At 38.1% G+C, this 9,553-nt stretch overlaps 1 protein-coding gene across 2 annotated transcripts in view; it reads right to left on the reverse strand.

Annotated features, from left to right (window-relative positions):
- TTC39B (tetratricopeptide repeat domain 39B) overlaps positions 1-9,056 on the reverse strand; it is a 64,920-nt gene extending 55,864 nt beyond the window's left edge. The window contains exon 1 of one of the 2 annotated variants that reach the window (XM_017732888.1): positions 8,996-9,056. The gene's annotated coding sequence lies outside the window, so the exon portion shown is untranslated. The remainder of the gene's footprint in view (positions 1-8,995) is intronic. The other variant, XM_008632565.2, reaches the window with a different exon arrangement.
- Positions 9,057-9,553: the final 497 nt, after the last annotated feature.

Raw genomic sequence — 9,553 nt, forward strand, 5'->3', positions numbered from 1 at the left:
CAGACTACATCCCGTAAGTCCTAAATTTTTCTTTTAAATTCACTAACTTTTTTGTCAAGCTAAACACTGCTCTTTTGTTTAAACACTGCTCTTTTCCAAGTGAAGCAGGCCAACTTGATCAATCCAAATTATTCCTTTAAAATCCAGATTTATGACAAGATGACTGCCAAGTAGGGTATGAAGCATCTAGGTTCCCCCCACTGAAAACAACATAACTTCAGAAAATAGTATCTAGATACACCAGCCACAATTTGGAGTCCACACTGATTGGGCAAAGAAAAAAGCCCCACTGAAAGCATTAGCTCAAAAATATAAACATAACATGAATAAGGGTCCTTATTAATTCAACAGACAAATGAGAAAGTAACAATGAAAAAATTCTCCCCAGAATTTAATACTACTGCTATACCACATTATTTGTCCTTGTCATAGCTTTTTTGTCAGTATTAAATAAACAACAGTTCTAAGATTACTTGAAAAACCATAGACTTAACAGTAACACCCTCGTTGGGAAGCCCATATATTAAGACATTGCAAAGGATGGGAATCTATGAAAACAGTTACGTATTTAGCAAGCACATGCACTTCAAGATGCTTTTGAAAAACAAAACTTCTATTCAAATATGGGTACATCTAATTACTTTTTTACTCTTTTGCCTTTTGTAATTCAGTCCTATCTCAAAAAAATTCATCCTTCTCAAAAAACAAATCATCGCTAGGTGAAAATTATGTACAATAAATCCAGTCCTTGGCCTCAGGCATGCTGCCCTGCCTACTCACTGCCTGCAGCTGTCCATAGGAAGCTCAGCTACCAGTTTGGAGGTTGGTGATTAGATTCTACATAAAGAGAAAAAAGGCTTCACTGAGAGATCCAAAATTTCTCAACTGAAAAGAAGGGATAACACTGAGCACCCAGGCTTGTGCAACTTTAAAATAAGTAAGTAATCAATGTCTCTCTTGTGTAATTACTGGCTTGTTGCACACCAGTTAACAAATCTGATTTTTGTGAACAATAATCTGAAACATCAAATGTCAGAAACCACTACTTCACAAAAAAGAATGATGGAGATGAACAACAGAGCAACTCACTGGTCTTAAATTACGAAAGTTTAGCTTGTGATACTGCTCAGTCCAAAACAAATACATTCAGCTAAGAAAATTGGGTTTGATTCACCTGCAGTTAGGAGAAGTAGGGTAACACACCTACACACATCTACAAACTGCAGACAGTATCTGAACAAACTAAAAAAAGAAAAGTAGTTCGGAGAACTTGACTCATGAAACATAATCTGTTATGGACACCTTTCCTGCATACTAACAATCAGATGACAATGTCACAAGGACAGAATTCAACTGTTGCTTAAATGGGCAGTTGCATGAGAAAACACTACTTAGGACTGCATATTTTTCCACATGTCAACAAAGAAAAAAAACCCAGCATTACAGCAGGACCCAAAAGCTAATTTGTCACATATCTTCAGCTAATTCAAAAAGTATTGATGTAAAGAATAAGTATTTTGATGAGCCAAATAAAAGTTGATTTCATCTCAAAAATACAGGATGCTTTTCACTTCCTAATATTTCTGTTGAACTGACAATACTCCACATTATAAAGGACTTAAAAAATCCTAACTTTTTAGCTGCTTCATTAGACCTCATAGTAATTTCTTACAGAAAAGAGCAGTCTACTCTACGAACCAGCAGAAAAGTAACATGGAAGTTAAACTACATCTTTATGTTTACCATCAAAAAAACCTCCCAGACACAGGAGAGAAACATCATTTCAATGTTGTCTTGGCAGAGAAACAAATTGGGGGAGTAGAGGAAGGAAAAGATATCTCCAACTCTTCATCTCTGTCACACATGCTTTATTTGACACTTTGACACCAGATCCTGGTATTAACAATTAATAGCCTAGGAACAGAAACACATGAATAACACTCAGTTCAAAGGGGAAGGAGATGATGAAGCTGTTACAAAACAGGAAAATTATTTCCCCTTGCCAGAGACAGAAATAGCTTTGAGGCAGCAAGAATGGAATGGAAATGCACAAGTTCTGTTCTATAATCAATTCTCACATCAGAAGTAAAGAGTGAAATTCATTTCTTTAGAAGAAAAAATGCCCATCTTTTTGTGCTTAGTTATTATTTCAGACTTACTGGTTTGAACTATAAACATAACTCATCTGCTTTTTAAAAATTCTCAAGATTATTTGCCTAAAATACCAGTGTTTTTCCAGAGAGCTGAGTGGACAGACAGTGGTGGCTGTTTTGGAGGAGCTGTGTTTTCCACTGCAGGTGAAGAACTTCAGCAGTCAGAAGCCAAAGATCAAGCTTGGTAATTCAGACTTACTTATTCACTCTCATCTAAATGGAACATTCCACATTCAAGACATGGTTGGAGGTCATGCTTTAACAAAAAAAAAAAAAAAAACAAAACAACAAAGTAAAACAAAACCACAAAACCAAAACAAGACACCAAATACCACAACCCCAGAAACACACCCACACACCAAGAAGAAACCAGGAATTGGTAAGGTAAAGCTCACTTTTGCTAGAAGTTAGGTTAACTAAAGAGCTGATGAACAATTAGAAATTAAAACAAATTTCAGTGTCGTTTAGCTCAAAAATTAGATGTCAGTAACCACAAGAACAAAGGTTTCTCCATTACAGTCTGGAAAGCAGTGGCCTTTTCATGCTGCTGGTCCCCCAAACATTTCCAGAAGATACAAGAAAATTGAGTCTTAAAAAAAAAAAATCTACCCTCCATTTTTTACAGAGAACAGAAATTTGCAATGAAAACAACTGCAATAATTAAGAGCAGCTAATTGACATGTTATAGAAAGTGGACAATTCCTACTCTGCCTTCAGCTGCAGGCAAGCCAGACAATCCTTAGACAGCCATACTGTATAAACCAGGGCAGGACCAAGAACAAACCTCAAACGAAGGAACTGCAGTCAGATGTCGTCGGTCAGGCTGGTTGCGTACCACAGGCAGCCTCAACATTAAGGTTTTTCTGAATATACTTGTAAAGATGGGGCACAAGGCAGTCACACTTTAATAAACTGACATCAGTCTCACTTACTCTGAACAACTGGATGATCTTCTACTGTTTTAAACACCTCTCCCTCATGACTGAAAAGTGGAAATCAGCAGATTCAGTTACACACTCACCAAGGAAAGAAAGCATCATGACTACTTGACTTTAATTGACATACAAATGGCTGCTGTCAACAATTATCCACGTTCAGATTCATATCCAGAATGCTGCACATAAAAGCAGAATACAGTTTCAGTTAAAGTTCGCTAAACACCAACACAGCTCTCCTTACTGTTTACAGTGGCACCTTCTTGCCATTTGACCTGCAGTTGCTTCTGCACAGAAAGCACTTCTAAGAGGCAGAAGAATAGGGTAGTAGCATAGAACTTCACTGCTGCAGTAAAGCTTTGATCTTCCTAGTTGATCATCCTTCCTGTCCGTCTCACACAAACCTGCTCGGTCATCCCCAAGACCAAGGGAGTGTCATGTAGTTTCTATTTGTTTGAAAGTGGTACTAGAAAAAAACAAACCAAAATGCAACAGAACAAACAAATGACATACTCAACCAAGAGTACAACATTCAGTACCTTTGTACCAAAGTGCACTCCTCATTGAAAATCTCTACAAATATTGCATATATCTCTATTCTGGTCAGCTTCATTAGACAAAACTGATTGCCTAGCAATCCTAAACTGAAAGGCAAGTACAAACAGACACCTTGTCTGGATACATCTTCCTATTGTAAGAAGAGAGACTTGAGAAGAACGTGAAGGCAACTAAAGAGCCTGAGAAGATAGAGAGGATACATAAGCATTCACCTCAAACCAGATCACTAAGTTTGTGTTTCCTAGCCATAGGAAAGATTATTCAATCAAATTAACTCTTCTTGTAGCAGGCAAGCCTCTAAGTGTTGCAAGAGCTTTGTGCCAATATCATCAGTTTTCATAAAAACTTGTACCATCATTCACTCATTTCACTGAAATTGCAAAAAACTACACTGAAATCAAAGAGCATTTTAGGATGCTATTTATTATGTCCATAAACTTAGCAAGATCTCTGCTACATCTTTCTAGTCCTAATAATTCTAACACCATAACCAGCAAGTACTAGGTACATCTGTATTTTCCAGGACACTGGACATAAACATGGATGAGATATCACGGCTGAAAGACCAATCTGATAAAGACTTTCCTACTTTTAGCCACATGGCTTAACAATAAAACTTTAGTAAACTTCTGCCAGCTTCCAATTAAGACTATTCAGTTATTATTATCATTCAGTAAAAGACGTAGACACAATAGAATTTCAGAGACAGGAACAGAGGGTACTGTCAGACACTAACTGAAGGTAAAGCAGCAGAAACAGAGCAAGTGCTTACTCTCTTAACTTGCTTGTAAGCAGTCAAGGCATGAGCAACTTGAAAGTCACTAGCCACACTGCAACTCAAACCAAAAAACCTTGGTCTTTCCCATTCTGGCAAGGTTAATATTTCCCAGCCAGTGACTTACCATCTATTCGAGTTCATAACTGGCTATCTTCTATCAAGTTTAACTTTCCATGAGTGGGTAACACAGAAACTTCAGCTCAGTTTAGTCAATGGATCACTAGACAGTCTGCTGATAACAAAATGTTATCACTTCAAGAGATAGGATGTCAGTAGATAAGAAGCCAAGGTACTTTTTGCCCTCACTTGAGTCAACACAACCTACCAAATAAAGTAAAAGCTACATAAACAGGAAAGAAAAACGCAGTTGAAATACCCATTTAACAAACACCAGAAAACACAGCTCTTCTTGGAGCTGGAGTATCTTGCTTCCTGTCTCATAAGGGTAGGTCTATTTAGCAGTCCCATCTAACCTTCCCACCTTCATTTCCATATTTCAGTGTTTGTGATGTGACTGATGAGGCAGAACCTGACAGTTTTTAGTTACACATATCCAACTTATATCAGGATGGATCAAACACAAAGATATAGTGAAAGTCAAGCTACAGTTAAAAATTAAGAGACAGTTTTGAATCAACATAAGAAATAGACACAGTGGAGTCTACCTCCCAGTAAAGTAAAATATAGATAGCCAAGAGGACGAGTGCACTGTGTTGTCCTGGACTTTACTAAGCAATTTCATATAAAGATGCTTGATACTTACTGCTTCCAGTAAGTATCTAAAGCTACCCGGAAAAACCCTAACTATGGTTCACCATGCACTTAATATAGACCTATCCACACAAAAGCCAATTACAGCTTCTTTAGAGGGATATTTTGACAGTGTTCCAGAACGCTTATCAACTACAATGTAATCAACAACCCTAAGTAAGTCTCATTAAAGATATACTACCATGCAACTGGTGATATTAATACTTTCCAGAGATGATGCCAAACTGGGGAACAGAATAGGTTTACCTCATATTAAAAACGATTTCCCTATAATTAATAATGGCCAGCTATGCCTATAACTAATAAAAAAAGATTAAAGGGGCATTAAAATGAGCATCTTGGGTTTTAACCTCCCCCTGTCTTCCTCAGGTTAAATATCCTCTTGACTATACAACTGGTTACTCATTTGTAAATAATGTGTCAGCAGTTGCTGCATATTTAGCACCACAAGGTTACAGTTAAAAGCAATTTAAATGGTATTTCTTAACTGTTTCATTTTCTGTAAAAGAAGATCTTGCTTCAGTAACAGTAATTCCAACAACCCAATTTTTGATAAAATTATTCTTACTTCAGAACATCAAAGCCTCTATATTTTCTGATCCATTAGCAGTACTAACTGCAGTAAGAGAAGAGACCTTTAGAAGTCAACATTATCTAGACTTAAAAGTGGCTGTAATACAGGATTAAAGCAATGACTTTTGTCCAGAGCACAGCTTGTTGTCTCTGTGCAAGACCAGCTTCCATCTCTTCTGGAAAACACTTTATTTATTTTCATTAACAGAAAAGTATTGTCTCAAGGTTGTGGTAACTTAACTTCATTACTAGTCTAAAATTACCTAATTATTAACTGATTTATGTATGTGTTCTAGAGAGTTTGTTCTTTCCACCAGAAAAAAAAAGCCAGACAAACACCTAACACAGAAATACAGCGTCACATTCAGACCAAGTGTCACATTAAATTACACTAAGCAGAATCAGATCTTGACTTAACCAGCCATTAAGCTAAAGTGTTAGTTCTTCCTGGGCTCTTTACAAGTGAACACAAAAAGAACACATTCTCATTTAAAGTTACAATAATTCTTACCAAGAAAAAAACCCAGAAAAACCTTACAAGTAACACAAAAAATTCATTAACAAAGTAACAGCCTATTAATGCCCCCTAAATTTTGGTAATGTGTCAAGTGTTCATGAAAGTCTACAGCTTTCCTTCTTCAGTCAAAACCCCCCAATGGTATTTCTTCAGGCATTGCAGGACAGCTGCATGATCCAGAGAGACACGGAACAGACTACACTGGTGCACTGAAAGCAGCCTGTTTCCCTGTCAGAAGTTGTAACATTTAACACACATTGACAGTTGTAGTTCCACCCCCCGGCATGCACATCCCCCATACAACTTACTGACCTCTTGGGGAATCTATAGCCTTTGAAAGTTCTAGCTGGCATGTAATAACAAGGACAGGATAAATGCACAGTTGTTACCAGATTTGTCACTCCTTCTACCCAAAGGGTCAGTTTACCACAAATGTAAGTTTACAGTATGTCAGTGCGTCTAGGCAACCATTCATGCGCACATGCTCCCTCCTCCTCCTCCTGAGTACTCATGGGCAGTCAGAGTTCCTCTACAGCAAGCCACACCACAGAAAGTGTCTCTGGCTCTCGTGAGTCACACTGTGCCAAAGGAAATCCCGCATCACCACATGACAGTCCAATCCAAAGCACTGAACCTCCCTGTGCACGCTTCTTCCTTCCGCCAGCACCCAGAGACACAGAACATAAAATAGCCAAACATGTTACAAGAGGCGTAGAGAATGGCTTTTAAATTATGGAAGGAGAAGTATCAGACAATTTTTCCAGGCTGCCGGGAAACTATTTATGTCATAGCTGATCTCTGCCTACCGCTGGTATCTTTATCCATTTTCACTACAGCCCACAGTCATTATATTCTAGAAAGTTTTTATCAATTTGTAGAAGCTGTTGCAAAAGTCTTTGAAATTTCACACGGATTTTTTAATTACTTCTTCAGACCACGCCAACACTTACCAAAGGGTGAGTATTTTTTAATGTTAGAAAGATACCACTTAGGCCAAATTCTGCAAGTATTAAAATCTAAGTTCAGCAGCTACCAGACCTCATCTACATAAACTGAAGAGACCAAGTGCTATGGTATGATCTACAAAGATACAAACCACAAAACTAATACAGAGTTTAGCCTCTCAGCATAGAACTGCTTTATCTCCTCTACAGCAAAGATCAGACCCAAAACAAAGAAAACTGACTAGAGACAAAACTTTCAGTCAAGGACAAGAGGAGCATGTTTCAGAGACAACTGCAAAGGCAAGCTCTACATCCTTGGTTGCCATCACAAGATGTAACCTCAGCTTCCCCTTCCTGCACTCCACCTGCCCTCCTAACACCAGAGTACTTCCACAAACATCAAACACAAAGCAACATGTTATGCGGGTTTAAAAAATAAAAAAGAAACTAAGCCAAAATATTAACCACACTGGATGTCAGCTCTTTCAAGGATGTCAGGTGACTTCCTTTCTCTACTCTACTGGAAGGAGACACACAGAAACACTGACAGGAATACAAGGCAACTGTACAAATGCCATTAGCCAAGATAAACTGCTTTTTTGTCATGAAACTAGCTAACACAGGACCACAAACTACGTCCCATGTTGCAACTCGAACTACTCAGAGAAAGCACATAAGCCACTTCTACTAAGCAATCTCTAGTCTTTTTCCCCATGATCCTTTTTTTACAATACCTTCAGTTGTGCTCAGGCACAGCTACCTGTGATGACACACACATAAGCTGAACATCCTGTCTGATTTAGCACGAAACTCCCAATGCAAGGCATCATGAACACAGAGTTGTACAGTCTATCTAGTAAGTACTTGCTTACTTTCCATTAGAGACATGAACATCCTCCTCTTCACTCACACACATTACTATTTAAAATTACAAGCACACTTTTTCACTGTTCCAGTGTAAAAACTCACAACAAGCACTAACTGAGAAAGCAGTTAGGAGTTAGTTCCATGGTGGAACTCCAAACTGCAGAAGAGAATAAATACAGAGCACAATTTCCCGGAAGACCCTCCTACCTGGGACCTGATTTGTGACACTGGCATGACCCTATATTTCTGTTTCCAGTTCACAAAAAAGAACAAAGCCAGGAAAACCTGCATTTAGTTTGCACTTCTACTCCAAACATATAACTTAATATACGCAGCAGCTAAAAATCCCACCGTTCAAGTAAGTAAAATGGACTTCTAAACAGCCTACCATTTTTTTTTTTTACTTGGGTCTTAAGACTCCTTTGGTGTCACTTGCCGAGAAATATGCTCACTGTGAAGCTTAACTATACAACTTCAGCCATCCCTTCAATTCGGCATGACTTGAAATTACATAGTTCACACTAATCAGAAAATACAGCACTTTGGCAAAGCATCAACCCAAGTTTGCCATCTTCTAAAAGTGAATGGCCATGAGCTACCCCATCCTTTCCAGAGCTATAACCATATATGGCTCTTTAATCCAAATTACATTAAAAGACAGACACTGAGCCACTACTGACTGTCTCTTTCCCAAGGTTATGAGGACACTTTGCTTAAGCTCAGTAGACCACACCTTAACAGAGCCAGCTACTTCAGTGGTGTCAAGTAGGACTATACAGGACGATATGTTTAACTGGATTTTGCAGAGCTGCACACGTTTTTCCTGCTCGGATTCTCGATCTGGACACAGCACAGATTTAAATATTCTTTAGCACCATGCTGAAACCACCAAATCTTACCTTAAAATTCCTCTTCTGGTCCAAACCACACACTTAAATTTAGGTAGACTGCTTTGTCTCCAAAGTTTAGTTACTAAGCTTTTCACACTTCCCTTGACAAGAAACACAATAATTAACATTTTAAGATTATATCTTTATCATCTATTAACAATAATACAATATTTAGATTTAAATGGCTCAAACACCACTGTTCTCCCTCAATGCAGTTAACAGCATTACTTTTCAAAATACTTTTCTTACTGGGAAGAGACAAAAAAGCTGTACCTCAGGAAGTACTCAGTTATGCTACAGTTTATCAAAAAAGTCAAAAAGCACTCAAGCTTCACATCCCACATTATATATGGCTTTTCTCAAAGTCATTATTTTAAACTGGTTTTGCAACAAATTACCGTTTCCCCAAATTAAAGTGGGAGGGGTTTGCAGAAAATGTGGAATACTTCAGTTTTTGCAGGTTTCTTCAGCTCCTTCTAGCCAGCTGAGCTAGAACAACCTTGAAGATCTGTGTAAGATGCCTCCTCTGCTGGTTTTGGCTGGAGTAGAGTTAATTTTCTTCATGGT

The sequence above is a fragment of the Corvus brachyrhynchos genome, unplaced genomic scaffold (assembly GCF_000691975.1).
Source record: "Corvus brachyrhynchos isolate BGI_N302 unplaced genomic scaffold, ASM69197v1 scaffold194, whole genome shotgun sequence".
NCBI classification, from domain to species: domain Eukaryota; kingdom Metazoa; phylum Chordata; class Aves; order Passeriformes; family Corvidae; genus Corvus; species Corvus brachyrhynchos.